The 18,036-nt window shown below is 49.2% G+C and overlaps 1 long non-coding RNA gene across 1 annotated transcript; it reads right to left on the bottom strand.

The window, feature by feature from the left end:
- Positions 1-4,338: 4,338 nt before the first annotated feature.
- LOC120323542 lies at positions 4,339-17,871 on the bottom strand. The gene is made up of 3 exons (XR_005564081.1): positions 17,705-17,871; positions 14,670-14,890; positions 4,339-4,491 (listed from the first exon to the last, which is right to left on the bottom strand). It is a non-coding gene; the product is annotated as an uncharacterized LOC120323542 (long non-coding RNA).
- Between the last annotated feature and the right edge of the window lie 165 nt (positions 17,872-18,036).

Here is an 18,036-nt window from a genome sequence, read left to right as displayed (position 1 = left end):
TGTAACCCCAGCCCCATAAGCCAGACCTTTAGTCTGCCAACAGGGAAACCAAGCCGAGAGGGCTAAATCCTCCCACACGAAGGCCACCATGGAGGCTCCTCAGGCTGACACGTGCTTTTCCCCACTGGGACAGGAGTTTCAGGGCTGCTGAGGCAGCTCCTCTGCTACCTCACAAGGGGCAGCACTGACCTCTGCTCTCCGTGAGCAGTGACAGGACCCGAGGGAATGCCTGGAGCTGTGTCAGGGGGGATTTAGGCTGAATCTCAGGTTCTTCCCCCAGAGGGTGGTTGGCACTGAACAGGCTCCCCAGGGTTTGGTCACGGCCCCAAGGCTGCCAGAGCTCCAGGAGGGTTTGGACAACACCCTCAGGGACAGAGTGGGAGTGTTGGGGTGTCCTGGGCAGGGCCAGGAGTTGGACTTGATGGTCCCTGTGGGGCCCTTCTAGTTCAGGATATTCCATGATTCCAGGATATCTCTCTCCAGCAGCACTGTTTGCTCTGCATAGCAGGGGATTTTACAAGGGACAAAGACAGAAGTGCCACCACTGTAAAACTACTTTTAAAACCCACCAGAAAACAGACACAAAGCTGGAAAAGCACTTCCTATCCCTTAAACCAGCCCGGGGTCCCAGTGCTGCTGCCACACAGTGGGGTAGCCCCTGCCTGGAGGGTGGGAGATGACAGAGGTACAGAGGTGGGGATGCCACAGCTGCTCTTACAGCTCCTCAGTCAGGAGCGCTTCTGGAGAGGTTTTCCTCTGAAAGATGAACACTGGGAAGGTTTTCTTCCCTCTGCTGCTCCAGAGGTTTTCTCCTCTGCTTGCAGCAGGCCTGTTCCTGCTGCCCCACGTCTGGCAGCACACTGAGGTGGCAGCATTTGGGGACAATCCCAAGGATTGTCCCTTTCCTGTCACCCAGCAGGCACAGCGAAGGCAGCTGGGTCAAAACCAGAGCTGTGACATGGCACATTTGAAATCTGACCAACTGTGCTCAGGCTACTGCTTAGCTGAGATGAAACTCAGGAAATAAAGTGCCTCAAGGCTTTTTTTGCGTGGAGATGCAGAGCCATCTATGTGGAAACACTTGCAAGGCTCAGTGCTTTCCCCTAAACAACCTCAGAAGGAGAGCCCAGCGACCATACTGAGGCTTTAGCACAATTCCTGTAAAATCTTATTCTTCCAGTGGTACAGTTTTATTTTTTGAAGTGATAAACCCTAATCTCATTAGCTTGGCTCCTTTAGTGATGCAGAATCCCCTCTATCTGATTGGCAAAGCAGGCAGGGATTCAGGAAGCAAGCCTGCATCCTCATTAAAGCAGGGGCAGTCTTTTTTTCAGCCTTCTCCTGTTTCAACAAGACATTAGTATGTACAACATGTGCTCTGGAACTAGTTTGGTCTAATCCTCTTTGTTTGCCTTTCAGCTTTGAAACTAGTATGGGATAAGCCTGCTTAGGAAATGCAAGGCTGGCTCATGCCAAGTGAGTTATAAGAGCCATGGGCTTTGCTTACATGTGACAGCACTTCCAGAAGCAAGTCCTGTATGGAACAAGGTCCAGGAAAAGAGCTCTGGGATGGGTTTCCATCACCACTGGCAATACAATGCTCTAGTGGAAAAAAATGATGTGAAGCATGGATAAATAAGCTCCTTCCAGAATCATGATTATTTTTTAACTAAGCATCTGAAAAAAAATTGACAGCATTTCTCAATTATTTCACAGCTTTCAAAGCATCAGCTTTTCAAGTCAAGTTGTCCAAAAGTCTCATTATCAATAATTTCAACTTTCTACTTAAAGAAAAAAATAAATGTAGTTAAAATTAATTTTGACATTGATACATACAAAAGAGACTCTTAAAATTATATGTATTTCAAACCCTGGGGGAAAAACCCCAAACTCTAAGTTTTGAAGCCACATTTGAATTCAAATTATTCTCCATTTCATATGTAGAAAATACTGGTGCCTGACACAAAGTTTCAAACGGCAACAAGTTCTTTTATAAGGTGAAGTTGAGCAAAGGAAAATTTGCTTTTAAACCCCCCTATTTTTAACAGACAAAAACAACACCATAAAATAGATGTAATGACATGCAACCAGCAAAGTGAGCTCTGAAGTATATAAAATAGTGAGACAGAACTTGGAAGACAAAGAGAGGACTGGCATTTATCTGGAAAATCAGGATATCTGTTACCAAGCACCTGTTCTGTCTCTATTTACCTCTTCCTCCTTTGGGGAGTTACCCAAGTGTGGGTCACAGCCGTGCCGTGGGACTGCAGAGCAGAGCCTCTGCTCAATAATTCCCTAAATTCAGCTGCAGAGAGCTGGAACATATGAATTACCTCTCTATTTATGAGGCAATAGCTCTGCTGGGATATTCAGCCTGGACTGAAGTTGTGTTAGTAAAATCAGGAGTTAGAAGGGAACATGGCATCAGGTGCCACAGGGTTTGCAAACCCACCCTCGCTTGTTCACACCAGGGAACACTGGGAGCATTTCCAGAGCACCAAAGAAAATGCACTGGTTTGGGTTTTATTCAATGTTTTCCTCTTTAGTAAACTTTACAGACTTTCTGTCTCTTTACAACCTCCCAAAATTGGGCATCCTGGAAAGAAATCAAAGGCGAGGCAGAACTGCTCGTTAAGGTGGGCTGGTGGGACCAAAAGAAATGCAAATCAGCCTTGGAGACTGCCAGGAATTGCTGGCCAGGCCCCCTGGGTTGGCATGCAGGCTCTGGGAGTCCCCCAGTCCCCCTGCACAGCCAACAATGAGCCCTGGGTTTGGGGAGGGCAATGCCAAGTGGGCAGAGAACCAAGTGCTGCCCTGGCTCCAGCTGCAGGGACCTGCTGGATGGCCCCACCACAGAGAGGTCTCCTTGGGCTCCAACACTGCTTTTTCCTGCCAAAAGATGATGGTAGGGAAAAACTGAGCCTTCAGATGTCCTGAGATCAAACAGATCAGACAAAAAGTTAGAATAGGCTCTCAGGGAGTTTAGAATCCCTGAACAGCCTGGGTTGGAAGGGAACTTAAAGCTCATCTTGTTCCAAAACCCTGCCATGGGCAGGGACACCTTCCACTAGCCCAGGTTGCTCCAAGCCCCGTCCAACCTGGCCTTGGACACTTCCAGGGATGGGGCAGCCACAGCTTCTCTGGGCAACCTGTGCCAGGGCCTCACCACCCTCACAGGGAAGTATTTCTTGCCAATATCCCATCTAATCCTGCCCCCTGGCAGTGGAAAGCCATTCCCCCTTATCCTGTCACTCCAGGCCCTTGTCCAAATTTGCTGAACAGAGAGATATTTTTCTTTAAGTGTGGTCCATACTGGCTGTCAGGGGAAGGGTTTTCCACGCTCTTCTACCAGGTGACACCTATAAAAGAACAGCTTCCATCCTTTTCCTTTTTTTCCCCCCTGTTTTTTTTTCCTCACTTTTCCTTAAAGCCTTTCCCCCACAACCACAGCAGCTTCACGGCCAGGACAGCAACACCAGAGCAGTGGAAAGGAGGCAAAGCCCCATGTGAAACTCATCTCTCACCTTCACGCCAAGCCAGCCCCATTTTATTTAGGATGACTCCACACAATGCACTCGAATGGATTTTTCAAATTCATTTTCCAAGCCAAAGAATTCCAGTCAAAGGATGGAGACTCCCCTTGGAGAGCCAGAGGGTTGCTGCACATCTGCAGCGCCCTTCCCAGTGGTTACTGGAGCTGACAGACAAACCCAGGCAAACAGATAAGTTCTCAGGTCAGGTGCAACTCCAAATTGCAAACCTGGCACACAAGTTGCCCAGATTCAGCTAAACAAGGGGACACAGCCTAAAGCAGAGCAAGCCCTGCACCTCTCCAGCCACAGTGCCCCAGGGGTACCTATTCCAATGCAGTGTTTGCAGCACAAATCATCACCTACCCAAATAAATTACTCCAGGGCAGGTCCCAGTGAAGAACTCTCCCGGGTTTTGGCGTTGGGTCCCTTCGATCCCCTCTGCTGGGTGAGCTGGTGAGAGCGCTGTGGCCGGGCAGAGCTGGTGGCAGGAGCAGCCAGGGCTGGTGGCTTCACAGCCCTCTCAGTCCAGCCTCTGGACAAGTTCTTACTGTGGGGAAAAAAAAAGGACAGGAGGGCTCAGTCTTAAGCTCTGCAGGGGAAGTTTAGGTTGGATATTAGGAAGAAATTTTTTATGGAGAGAGTGATCAGACCTTGGAATGGGCTGCCCAGGGAGGGGTGGAGTCAGCGTACCTGGAGGTGTTTGAGACTGGATGTGGCATCAGTGCCATGGGCTGGGAACCACGGCGGGGTTGGATCAAGGGTTGGACTTGATGATCTCAGAGGTCCCTTCCAACCCAGCTGATTCTATGATTCTTTGGAAAAAAAGACGAAAATCACTACAGATGCAAAATTCCAAATCTTGTATAGGTGCAGGTCTATAGTCTGTGACCACTTCTGTGTTTCACTCCATTTCTTCGGCACACATCCAGCAGCTGAGATGGGAGCTCCTCCATTAGCCCTGCATGGAAGTTATTTGCCTTTAAGAAAACCACAAAACAGTCAAAAGCAACTGCTGACACCAGACGTCATTTGGGCTGAGGGGCCAGACTACCCAGAGCCAGCGCAGGGGAACTGTACATGATATTAAACAGGTTTTAGACATCATCTGCTGTGTTTTGAAAGGCAAGTCTCCGCCCAGCAGAGCTCCTCAGGATCCCAGCTGACACAAACCAGAGCTCTGCTGAAGTCAGTGGCACTGTAACCACCTTCTCCAACCACGGGATCTGGCCCCCCAGATTCCCAGCTCAGCATCCTGTGATCCTGATTGCACTTTTCTTACTCCAAGACAATCCAAGTCTTGGCAGGAATGCCCTTCTGTTCAAGTGAAAATGTTGCCAATGTTGAGATTTTCCAACCCTAATTACCAGGAGATTAAATTCCATCACTGTGGATGAGCGTGACTGTTGCCTTCAGACTTGCTGACGTGTTTTCAGAGAGGGGGAGAGGGAAGACGAGGGGAAAGGAGAGGAGGAAAGAGGCTGTGCATAGAATCATGGAATTGTTAAGGTTGGGAAAGACCTTTATGATCATCAGGTCCAACATGAACCCAGCACCACCACCATGTTCTCAAGTGCCACACCCACACACTTTTTCAACACTTCCAGGGACAGTGACTCCACCACTGCCCTGGGCAGCCTGTGCCAGTGTCTGAACACCCTTTCCCTGAAGAAATTTTCCCTAATATCCAATCTAAACCTCCTCACGCTCAGCTGGCACAAGGCAGCACCCTTTGACTCAAGGATCCAGCCTGCCCAGGGGTCAAACAGATCTTCTAGAAGTGGTCCAGATGCTTCTGTTTAAGTAGCCCAGTGGGACAGTTCACAAGCTCCTCATCCTTCTGCCCTCCACTGCCAACAAGTGCATGTGAGGGCATGTGGGCTGAACTTCCTTCCCTTCCTTCCTGCCCTGGATGCAGCAGGACTTCCTCCAAAGAAGAGTTTAAGCCTCCAGTCTGTACTCTGAGTAAAATCAAGGCCATTACTAATTTTTACTTTTTTTTTAAAATGTCTTTTGCTGATAGCACTGTGGATTGGAGTGTGAATTAGAGCCAGCAGCAATAATGAAGTCACGACATAACAACCCTGGGGATGGAGCGCGGAAATTTGGGGCCAGGGTACAGAAGCTCTCATCAGGCAGATGGGATGTTTGCTAGTGCAGGGGTTTGTGGCAGGGGATGGTTTGGATTCAAGCAGGCTGACACACTGAGCCTTTTACATCCTGTACATTTTTTTCTGTGCTTTGTACAGGCAGTTCTTGCCAAAATGTTTCGGACTGCACTTGGCAGAGAAGCGTTTAATCAGCGTTCAGCCTCTTACGGGGCTGTCTCTGAGGGAGCAGACTCGGGCCAGAGATGGCAAGTGGTAATTTTGGCTGCTTAACCTGGGTTGATTAATTTTAACAGTCTGTTTAACAACAGATACCGTGTGGCCACAGCCAAAGAAGTTTCATGGTCTTTACTGAGATTGAAAGTAGGTGTGAAACGCTTTAAAAATGCATCATTACTGCAGGAGAGATAAAAGCTTCCTTGTCCTAATGAGGGAATGGACTGGCCCAGGTTCCAGAGTGATTACTGCTCTTCTCTGTAAGGTCACTCAGTGTTACCAGATCCCTGAATTTCTCTTATAAAGTTGCAGAGGAAAGCTCTGAAGCTGAAAGCTCCAAATCCTGGAGTCAAAGATTTGGATCACCATCATGCATTTTTGATCTCTGAACTGCTGCACCACCTTAAGGAGAAGAAGTTTAGGTCCTTCTCTCAGTCTCAGAGCACAACCTCTGTAAGGTGTTCAACTCAAGGAGTTACCAAACTCTCTGAGAGACATCTCTTAGTCACAGAATCCCAGACTGGTTTGGGTTGGAAGGGACCTCAAAGCCCATCCAGTGCCACCCCCTACCACGGGCAGGGACACCTTCCACTAGCCCAGGTTGCTCCAAGCCCCGTCCAACCTGGCCTTGGGCACTTCCAGGGATGGGGCAGCTACATTGCTCTGGATTTGTAAATTTGTTTTGAGACAAACAACCGCCATGGAATGTCTTACCTCACATTATAAGACACAACAGCTGTGTTTCTGTAATACATTTTGCAATTCAGAGTTGCAGATGATCAAGGAAAAGGTTTTGAGATGAGATAATAACAAAATCATTTTGCATTCCTAAATCAATGTGCGTGCCAGTTTTAAATTACATTTTTAAAAAGTGATCTTTACTCCAATAGTAAAGTGTACTATTATATGAGTAACTCAAGGTCCAAGACCAGAGATGGCTCAGTTATTGAGTTTCCAAGCCACAGTAATGCCAATATATTTGGAAAACAATGTCATATTTAGTCCAGCTAAAAAGCAAAGAATTCTAGAACTGAACTCACATTGTAGGAGTTTGGTTTTGAGACAATACTCCTTTTTTTTCCACACTGAGCAACCTGGTCTAGTGGAAGGTGTTCCTGCCCTTGGCAGGGGGTTGGAAAGAGATGGTCTTCAAGGTCCCTTCAAACCCAAACTGGTTTAGGATTTTCTGGACTATTTCCAGGTTTTTATTTCAGCACCATTTAGGTCTGAACTTCCCAGCCTGCTTTGAGGTTAGCAGCAAACACCAAACCCTAGTGACCCTAAACTCCTGGTGCTCATCCACGTACAGTCACCCAAGTGTTTCGTACACAAACCCAGCACCTCTCCAAAGGCTCGAGCCAGGTCAGGCCCCCTCCACCCAGGGGTTTGTTTCAGTCCAGCCCGGCCCTCGGGCTTCTGTGCCCTTATTTTCCATCATTTCTTAGAGAACACGGGCAGAGTGCAGGCACTTGTGTCAAGAGAGGGCAGAACGGAACGAAGGAAAGGAGGAAGCCCATCTCCAAGAAATCTCTGATTAAAATTGCTCCCAAGTTCCCGTTTCCTCCACAAACAAAACAGCCTGTCAAAGTCCAAGCTGGGGTGGATAAAATATCAGCCACGTGCCTGACTTACAGCACTGGGACTGAGGTTTGGGCACCATTTCAAGACTTTCCCCTAGGAGTCTATCCAAACCCTCTTCGCTTCTGATGTGGAATAATTTGGAAGTGTTTTCAGGCTGCCGGCTGGGATAACACAAGGGCTATTGTAAACACACACGCAGCTGATCAGCACCAAACCCACACAAATATGGTCTGCGCACACATAAATAACCAGGCAGTATTCTCTAAAAAAAAAATTAATTGAAAAGCTGAATTAAAGGAAAAGATGAAATCGCTGAGCAGGTCTTAACAAAACCAATGACTGTTTGTGGAAAGAGTTATGTTTCACCTAATTTTGATAAGTGAAATATGGTTAAATGCAGGTCACTAGACTTAAAGAGCAATGGGTAAGCTCCAGCCAGAGCCAGCTGTCATCCAAGTGTGGGCAGCAAAGCAAGACCATAATTTCCATGGATGCTGTTTCAAATGCTCTGCTGCCAGCTGAGAAAGTTTGGAAGTGTATGAGAGCATAACCAGGGCAGGAAGACCTGGGAGGCTTAGAAATAACCTGCTGGAGACACAGGACCCAGCCTGGAGCTCTAATCCTGTGTTACTGCTGCTTGCCTGACCCCTGCTCTGGGTGGAAAAGAAGTGGATTGCCCTTTTGGAGTCAGTGTTCTCTGGGATAATTTTGGTTTCCTCCACTACAGTGGCCAGGAAGAAATTCACCTCACCTGTGAGACATGACCCAGCTGGCTTCAATATAGAGTCACGTTTTGGACCCAGCCCAGCTTTTGAAGCAGGCTGATGGGAGCCCAGAAACGAGTGTCTTCAGAGATGGCCTCAAGGGAAGCCACAGCCAGGTGCTGGCATCATTCAGGCACGGCCACACTATGAGATGGAGGGGCTCTTTCCTAGGATTTCCAGGTAGCTCTGGTCTGTCTCATGGTATTACATCCATATCCTCTATTATTTCTTCCAAATTCCTCAGTTACCTCTGGGATTTTCCTCCATCAGCTGCTCTAGGCAGCAGATGAACCAACTCGTGCCAGCAGGTGAGCAAAGAAGCCACAGGCAGGGATCTGCAGCAACTCACCTTCCCTTCCTTCCGAAATTCCATCTCCCAGAGGTGTGATGGGACAGAGGTGACATACCTCACACCAAAGCTGCTCTCTGCCACGGCAACTGCTTTTCCTGCAAGGAATGAAGTCTCTCCATATCTGACCAGGCATTTCTGTCCACCTTGCCTAGCCCAAGTCGGGATTTAAAGAAAACAACAGCAAACCCATCTGTCAGGGTTACAGATGTTGACTATTTACATCTTGCCACTGGATGGATTTTGAGCAGAATCATTCCATATGTCAGTGGGGAGAGCAAACCTCATTCCCAAAATGAGATAGCAAAGATTTCTCTGCAGTACTAAATCCATCTGGATAATAATGGGGTGGTTTATGACTGTTTTGTAACTGCACCATCTGCAAACAGTATTTCCTTGAGTAGGAAGTAGCTGGAAAATGAAGCAACATTTCATGTGGAGAGGCTTAAGTTCTTTGCTCTTCCACCACCAGCACTGCTTTGACCAACCTCACACTCAAAGCAATGCTTAAAATAAATAAAAGGAGTTGTCCAGGCCTTACGTGGGTCTCTGGTATCCACTGTAATCAAAGAGCTTTTGGGTTGAGTCCCACCTAAGAGGCCAGAAGGACTGATTAGAGCCCTCTGAGTGACAAACCTTGTGACCCCTGCTCCGGGTCAGGCTGATTGTGCAGGAAAGAGCCGTATGTCGACACTGCCTCCTTAGGACAGCCTTGCTGGAGACTTGATGCAAAGCCTGTTAAAGCCTTTGATTAGACTTCCTCTGCTGCAGCAGCCTCTGGGCAAAGCAATGTCATCAACTTTTTCTGGCCCATTCATGGCCTAGGCTGATGCATTTCCCAAAGGAGAAGACTTTTGCCAAGATTATGCTGGTCAAAACCCACCACCAACTATTGTGCAAAGGAAGCCACAGTTCCTGATGTTAAGCACATCTAAGACAATGTGCAGAAAAGGCTATAAAACAGTTAAAACACCTAATAAAGCACTGAGGGAAGGGGAGAACATGAATTTTATGTGAGTTCATCATGCACAAAGCATAATTCAATCAAGATAGCAACAAATGTGTGATCCTCCACTGCAAATTCCTCAAATCTTTGTCCTTGACCTTGTCTGAAAGGCTTTGCTTAAGCCCTTGAGACTGTGACTTGAGACAAAAGACAGTCTGTGTCACCTTTTGGTTGGTGACCTGCCCTGACAACCTCCTCAGATGATTTTGAGCACTACTTTTATCCAGGATAGATTTATATGTCATGTATGAAGCAATCAGGATCTTGCCTTTAGTTCCCCCATATTCACCATTACACAGGAAACCCTCTAACCTGGACTGGGAATGAGTTAAAATTTAAGCCTCCTTTAAACCTAAGATCCTGACTCAACTTGCACAGGTTGCCCAGAGAAGCTGGGGCTGCTCCTGGATCCCTGGAAGTGTCCAAGGCCAGGTTGGACACGGCTTGGAGCAACCTGGGCTAGTGGAAGGTGTCCCTGCCCATGGCAGGGGTTTGGAATGAGATGAGCTTTAAGATCCCTTCCAAGCCTAGCCTGACAAGGAACACACAGGCTGGAGCTGGAATCATTGCAGGAGGCAAGGATCTCCACAGGGCCATACTCATTTGGGCCTATAAATACAAACATTAAGGAGACTCCCTCCAGACTTCAGTGGCTAGTTTGTCATGTGAGGAACATTCAGGAGTACATGGGCTGCAAAGTCATTACCATCCTCCACAGAAGGATAAGAGACATTGATTCAGCTCAAGGCTCGGGACAGTGGAATGTTGAACAAGCAACCTTGACCAAGCCAAGGTTTAGAAGTGGTGGGAGTGGGGAATGAGGGTTCATGCACATCCTTTGAAGAGTTTATCAGCAAAACAGCCTAAGAATATCCTCAAGGCTGGAATAAATTAAGACACACATTTTAGAGATGTCTAGGATGCCCCATAATTTGATGACATCCCAAGTCCTAAGAAAGGCAAGGGTCGCAAAATTATCAGTTTTGTGGGTGATGAACAGGGGTAGCAGTTTATGAACTAAATGTATGCAATGTCTAAAGCTCTCCTAATGGTTAATTAATGATGTAATGCACAACTTATAGCACTCAGAAGTACCAACTTAGCACATGAATCAGAGCCTGGGGCTATAGTTATGCCACAGCATACAAATATATCCTCACTATTTGCATTCAGCCTTGTCTAGCCTTGGATGAGGGCTTCTGTACAGATGGACTGATAACATGAGCTAGAAATGCTGGCCAGTCTAAGAAGCCCTTCACACTTCTTAATGCTTTGGTTTTCTTCAGGTAAATACAGAGGTGTCACCTAAAGAAGTTTCTTCTCCCCTGACATGAGGTTGTAGCCAGGTGAGGGTCAGGCTCTTCTCCCAGGGAACAAGAGGAAACAGCCTCAAGCTGATGAACTTCAAGGTCCCTCCCAACACTAAACCCCCCCGGTTTGAGCCCATCAGGCTCTTCAGGAACACCTCCAGGAAGGCACTGCTCAGCTGTCCCCTGTGCTGTGACAACAGCACGAGCCGTTCCCAGTGCTGGCAGCCCTCCACGGTTATTAGCAGCTAATATCCCAAGTATTTCTGGGCCCCATATCACAGCATCTGAGGGCCTTTCAAGAGTTAGAAGAATTTAAGAGTTTGGTTTGCTTTGCTTTGGGCTCTGGAAATCTGTGTGGCTTGACCCTGGACACTCCTTGCAGGGAGACAGGGATGATGGTGGGTAATGAAGAGGCAGAACTTTAAGCCACCCTAATGGCTCCACGATCAACCAGATTGAGTAGAGGTGGGAGGTAAGTAGGGAGGCCTGGACAATTCCCTATTTTGGACCCTCATTTTGTGAGGCTGTCTCCAGGGAGGACCTGTGCTGAACCACTGCATCTTGCAGAGAGTACCCTGAAGCCACTGCTTTCACAGAGTCATAGAACTGTTAAGGATGGAAAAGCCCTCTAAGATATTTGAGTCAACTATTCCCCCAGCACTGCCAAGGCCACCACTAAACCACGCCACAAAGTGCCACATCCACATGGCTTTTAAATCCCTCCAGGGATGGGGACTCCACCACTGCCCTGGGCAGCCGTGCCAAGGCTGGACAATCCTTCCATGACGGAATTGTTCCCAATATCCAACCTAAACTTCCTCTGGCACAACTCGAGGCCTTTCCTTCTTGTCCTGTCCCTTGTTCCCTGGGAGCAGAGCCCGACCCCCCCCCAGCTCCCCCCTCCTGTCAGGGAGTTGCAGAGCCAGAAGGTCCCCCCTGAGCCTCCTTTTCTCCAGGCTGAGCCCCCCCAGCTCCCTCAGCCGCTCCTGCTGCTCCAGCCCCTTCCCAGCACAAGCTCCAGCCCCTCAGTGTCTCTTCCATGACAGCCCAGAACTGGGCCCAGCCCTCGAGGGGCCTCAGCTGTGCCCAGCACAGGGGTGGGCACTGCCCTGGTCCTCTGACACACCATAGCTGGCACAGCTGAGGTGCCCTGGGCCTTCTTGGCCACCTGGGCACACCACCTCAGTGGTGGTTTCACCTGAAACACTTGCCAAGAATATAACAGCTCCCACATGCCCCAGATCCAAAGGGGTGTCATCAGCCGTAACTGGATGGAAAATGAGGATCTTCTGTATGATGCCAAAGCCTCACTCCCTTCCACCTCCTGGGAGAACTGGAGCTGAGCACCAGCACCACTCATAACACTCATCCCCATTCCAGCTATCGTCCCAGAGCTCCTGCACATCTGGAAAAGCACAAACCAGCCCAGCAAACACACTGCTCTGAGTCAGATGCCTTCGCCCTGAGTCACCGAAAGGCGTTAGTTATTCCAAGGAATTGTGCAATGAGCAAAACAAACCCCAAACACAAATATCACCCCCACTGGGGAGGCTGCCTGCCTCCAGGAACCCCACGAGTCAGAAGGCCCACAGCAGCTCAGAACCTGCAGAGCCAAGACACACGAGCACGCTTAGACCTCCTGGAAGGAATGTCTGGGCCTGCTGGTGAATTTAAATCATGTCTTAACACACTTCCACCCAAATGCCTCCAGAGCAGCTCAGTGTTACAGCACGGTGCTCTCCCGTCAGCTTCCTACTGGGAAACACATGGGAGGCTTGGAAATGCAATCACAGTGCAGCCCTTACTGGCCATGAGCGCAGATCAGAGGGGGAACACTCAGCTGCCATCACTTGTGCAGATGGTGTTTCTCCCAAGAGTCTCCCAAAAACCTTCAGTGGGCTCAACTGAAATAGTTTTTGGGTTTGGTTTTTTTTTTTTTTCTTTTTTAAGTTAGTCCAGCCAACCAACAAACACTTCAACTACCTAGTTTAACTTTCTTTGGCAAAGCTGCACAGTCCTCAGGCAGGCATCCTACAGGTATCCTACTGCTGTGCTCTCCAGCTTGGCCAGTTTTGAATCCCCAGTATTAGTAAGATTTGCCAGACACTACCTGCTTTTGTTGGCTATTACCCTCTCCCCTGGGGAACTCTTCTCTTTGCTTCAAATCTGGCAGAACAAGTCCTGCTGCTTGTAGATTTATATGGAGGTACATCAAGTTCTCCTTCCAGTACACAGGACTGCATAATCAATTCCTCATGAAGGTTTGTGAAAAAAACTATTCTCAGACAGTCTTTTCCATGGAAGAGTTTTTAAACTGTTTCCAAATTGCTAATATTAAAAAAAAAAATAAAGTATGCAAATAGTGACATGTTAACAGCTCTGGCAATATATGGTCTGTTCCCAAAGCCACAGCTCATGGGGGTTAACACACAAACCCGTGTGCTCCCAAGCCTCATGTCTGCAAAACCAAAACATTTCAACAGTCCCAGAAACAGGCTGAACAAACCTTTACCAAGAATACACAGGTATCAACTGAGCTGAGCTTACCTTCGAATGAGAGAAATTTGCTGGAAGAGGTTTCTGGTGCCTAATCCAGGACTATTTCCTCCAATTCTGTTTAAGTCAGTTTTTCCAAGAGTTAAACCCCCCCTGGTTTTAGCCAAACTCTCCTTTTATTTAAGGCATAAAGGGAACAATATTTATCATTCAAAGGAACCAGTTCTATTTCGCCCCTGCTCCTATTTTTGTCTTCTGCCTCTAGACAGGAGTGTCCCTTCCCTGTGCTAATTAATAGAGGGATAAAGGCACACCTTGGGGTTGAGAGTTTCATAGAAAAGTTAATTACAGATCCTGGCTTTATAATTACCAGTCGAGACGCTCACATTATCTGCCACAGGATCCCCCCAGGCTTTACCTGGCTAGAAAGAAGCAAGGGACGACTTTGAAGGCTGGAGTGAAAGCTGATCTTTACTGAAAGTGTAAGACATAGAAAGAGCCACCAAAAACTTCCATAACAATAGCATTAGGGGGGACAACAACAGGTCAGAAAGAGAGAGAAACACTAATGGGTCACAGACATCATCATGTACCTGCCAAAATTGAAGAGAATGGAGCTTAAGACCATAAGAAGATAATTGAATCTGCTGCACTGGCAACATGATGTGGAGCCGAGTAGCTGTAAGTCTGTTAGACAGGCTAACTGGAAGAAGATGCAAGATCAGGGCAGAGGGAAAGCTCTCCTCAGACAAGGCAGCTGAAAATGTCAATGTGCAAACTGTGCTACCTCCCAGCTCAGCCCTTGGACCCAGCAACAGAGTGGCTTAAGATGATCAAGACCACTTGTGTACTTCCATCTCCGACCTGCAAACACTTACATACACACTCTGGTATTTGCTGAGTTGGTGCCTCGAGCTCCCCATTCCATAAATCCTCTTCCCTTTCAGGCTCAAGGGATGGAAAATGCTCTCTGAGCGCACAAAATACTCACTGAAGTCAGAGGGGAACTGCAGTGAGATAATATGGCAGAAAGTCACTGTCTGGAGAATACAAAGGGCTCCTTATTTATAAACCCAAACTTTTCATAACCAGAAGATCTGGACAGAAACATCACACTGGCACCCAGGGTTGCATGGACTGGCCTGCCTGGGTTTTACCAGCAGCCTGGGAGCTCACACTGCCAGTTTCTGCAGGCTGGGACATCCTTGTGTTGTGTCTCTGTACAGACCATGACTCCTCTGGGGCACTTTCTGTAGGCAATTTTGGGCACACACATAACTTAGAATGCAGTTTAAAGCCAACATCTTACCAGTACAGGTTTACACAGCAGGACAAACACCACAGTTCACAGCCTGGTCCTAATCCTCCTCCGTTCCCAAGGTGCTCGGAGCAGCCAGGAGCACAGCTCCCAGTTTAAAGAGGAACCATTCATTCCTTAAGGATGTGTTGGTCCATTGTAGAAGTTGTATTTCTCAATGTATTCAAGGCTTTGCCAGCCAATTCCATAAATCAACTTGTTGGAAAAATTGCCTAAAAAAAGAAAAAGGCAATTAAACGTCGTGTGAGCAACGCAGCCACGCAAGCAGGAATTCCTCACCTCGTGTACTCCCAAGGCATTTTTACAGTCCTTGCTATAGAGGCGCTCCTTTGCCCCTTGAAAACTGTCTTTAAAAATACCCAGTGAGATTGCAAAAAACTTCCCGAGTGACTGTCATGGGGAAACAAAGCCAGAGAAGGAGAGGAAGCGGTGAGTTGTGGGCCACCGTTGGTGGGCACTTGAATAGGAGCCCTGTGCTTGACACCAGCGCCACTGGGAACAAAACCGGAGCCCGGCAGCCATTTGTCAAGGGGCACAAATGCACACAAGTGGTGAGAACCTGGCCCTGCTGTAAGAACGTGTCAGGGACCTTTCTGTGGGGCTGTGCCGAGCCCCTGATGGATCGCTGGGCTGGGAGGGCAGCATTGTGAGCAGCAATAATGAGACATCTGGCCCGTTCTCTTTCTGAAAGAGTATTTTGGCTCGACTGAGACCACATGAGCAGCTCCTTGGACAATGCACAGACTCGGGGTCTCGCTGTCACCAATCCGCAGTGCCGGGCCCGTCCTCCCCCGTATCCAGCACCATCCCTCCAAATCCCAGCCCCACCAGCATCCAGGGGGCCTTTGCCCCTCTCTGGACTGACACCATCACTCTCCACAGCCTCCGTCACCCAGTGGATCCCCCCTCAGAGGTCTCCATGCTCAGGACACCACAGCCAAGCTGACACACACACAGGCTTACACAGCACAACCTCTCTGCCTTAAATCTGCCCTCTGGGCACAGGACCACGGAATGGCTTGGGTTGAAAGAGACCTTAAAGCTCAGTTCATTCCATGGGCAGGGACACCTTCCATGAGACCAGGCTGATCCAACCTGGCCTTGGACACTTCCAGGGATGGGGCAGCCACAGCTCCTCTGGGCAACCTGTGCCAGGGCCTCCCCACCTTCAGCATAAAATATTCCTCCCAATATCCCATCTACCCCTTCCCTCTGGCATTTTGAATCCATCCCCCTTGTCCTGTCACTCCATCCGGAAAAGGCTTGAATACATCATCCCCCCAGCCAGAGAGGGAAGGATATGCAGCAGGATGTGAGGATTTTATCAAGCTGTCAGTGCAAACAGGCTCCCCATCCACAGGTAAACCGGCAGCTCCTGGGAATCCATCCACTCTCCTTCCTGTGCACAGGCAGGGCCCAAGGCAGTTGCTCACAGGCACAGCCTCAGGGAAGCAGGCATAAATTATAAAGCCTGATGTGTGTAAAAACTAGAGAGTTTCTATAGAGAATTTCAGTTCTGAGCACCTTTTATCCAAAAAAATGGAAAGTATAGGGATTTAATACACTAGACAACCCTTCAGCAGCTCTCTCCTGACACCCTACACCCTCCAAGTGACAAGGGGAGCTGAGAGCTCTCTGAGAATGGACTTGGGACATAAAGAAAATACGGGAAATAGAAGCAAAGAAAAGAACAGCAAAGCGGAGGAAGCAAGAAGAAGGATGTCTGTGTGCTTCAAATACCTCAAAACAGAGGCCCCACTTTGCAAATAGTGTTTCACTGGGGGAGGGAGGGGGAAGGCTGGTTTTCATTTCATTTTCGCTTTGAAAACACCATTTTTCCGCACATCCACTGAAGTGCAAATTTCCTCCGAAACCATTTAAACAGAGAGCACGTCTCAAAGCTGGGGTTTTCTAAAACACATCTGTTTGAATTTATAAAGCCGTGGCTGAGAGAGCCCCCAGCAGCCCCTCGCCGAAGGAGCCACGAGCAGCATTTCCCAGCGCAGCCCCCAAAAACACCCCAGCGCCCGCCCGGGCACAGCAAGGCAGGCACCAGCACCAGTGGCAGGGAGAACACAACCCACCAGCTCAGAAGAGGGTGACACAGAGACCGATTTCTCCAGCTCCAGCCTTGGCATGGACCATGCCAGCTGGGAAGAGAGATAAGAAGCGGCTGCTGGTGTGTGGGGGGTGATAAATGGGGTGCTCACACAGCCCCCAGCACTGACCACCAACACCTCTGCAGCTGCCGGCGCATCCGGAGAGCCCATCTCTCCATCCTGCTGCGAGCAGTGCAGGCAGCCACAGGCAGGATGTGGGGATAATATGAAGGGAAGAGGGATATCACCCATTGCTGTGCCTTCCCAGCTCCTCCTTCCGTGCGCTCCCCACAAACCCCGGCTCAGGCAGACGGTTTGTACAAGCAGCTCACGGAGGGGGGAAGTCTGGAAGCCTCTCCAAATTCGCTGCTGGCACAGCAGCAGCCTCCCCCTTCCCAGCTGGCAGTTGGCACCGACAGCACTGCATGCCCCAAGCCCTGCTCCTGCAGCTGGAAGGGGCCGGGAGGGGAGGGACGCGGCCCCGGTCCCCAGGCTGGCAGCTGCAGCTGGTGGCAGGGATGCCCAGGGGAAGCAGGTGGCTCCTTCCCAAGGGCTGGGTGGGAATGCTGGCACCCAGGGCTGACGGCGCCTCTGCAGAGGTGACCCGCTGGCTGGGGGCCCAGTGACAACGCCTGGTGCCGTGACAAAGGAGCTGTGCAGCCCCAGCGGCACCGGCTGTGGGGGCTCAGCTCTGGGGCACCCCAGGAGGGTCCTCTGCCCACTGACAGCTGAAAGGAGGGACACAAAACATCTCTCCAAATCTGCTCCTTACAGAAGGAGATGTGCCAGGCACCAAGCTGTTCCCTGCCATGCACAGCCCTTCCCTATGACCTGCAACCCTCTTTTTCTGAAGGCTGTCCCAGATTGCCTGCAACAGGACAAGGACATGCAGCCCCTCCCAATTGCCCCTGCCCCTCCACAGCTCACCTTCCAGGCTCAAAGCATTCCCATCCTCAGCTGTGGAGACCTCCATCCCAGGGCCATTCTGACCTGTAAAACCATGAGTTTAGGGTAAGACAGACACGAGGCCCCAGCTCAGTGGCACAGTTGCTGCTCCTTTCCTGGAAATTTTAAGGTCCACGGGTTTTGTGGTGCCGAGGAGTTCTTTGGCACTCAGTTGAATGTATTTAATGCAGCCTGTGGAGCAAGCAGTCCATGGTTAATGCATCCAGAATGGCTCGTGACTGTCTACTGGGAAGACGTGAAGAGGGCAGTAATTCATCCAAGTCCACTCTGCTGTGCAAATTCTCACTGTTCCA

This window comes from Pipra filicauda, unplaced genomic scaffold (assembly GCF_003945595.2).
Source record: "Pipra filicauda isolate LSUMZ 115617 unplaced genomic scaffold, ASM394559v2 scaffold282_size1924045_pilon, whole genome shotgun sequence".
Classification (NCBI taxonomy): Eukaryota; Metazoa; Chordata; class Aves; order Passeriformes; family Pipridae; genus Pipra; species Pipra filicauda.
The sequence above is the reverse complement of the archived record's forward strand: the minus strand, read 5'-3'. Positions and strand labels throughout refer to the sequence as shown.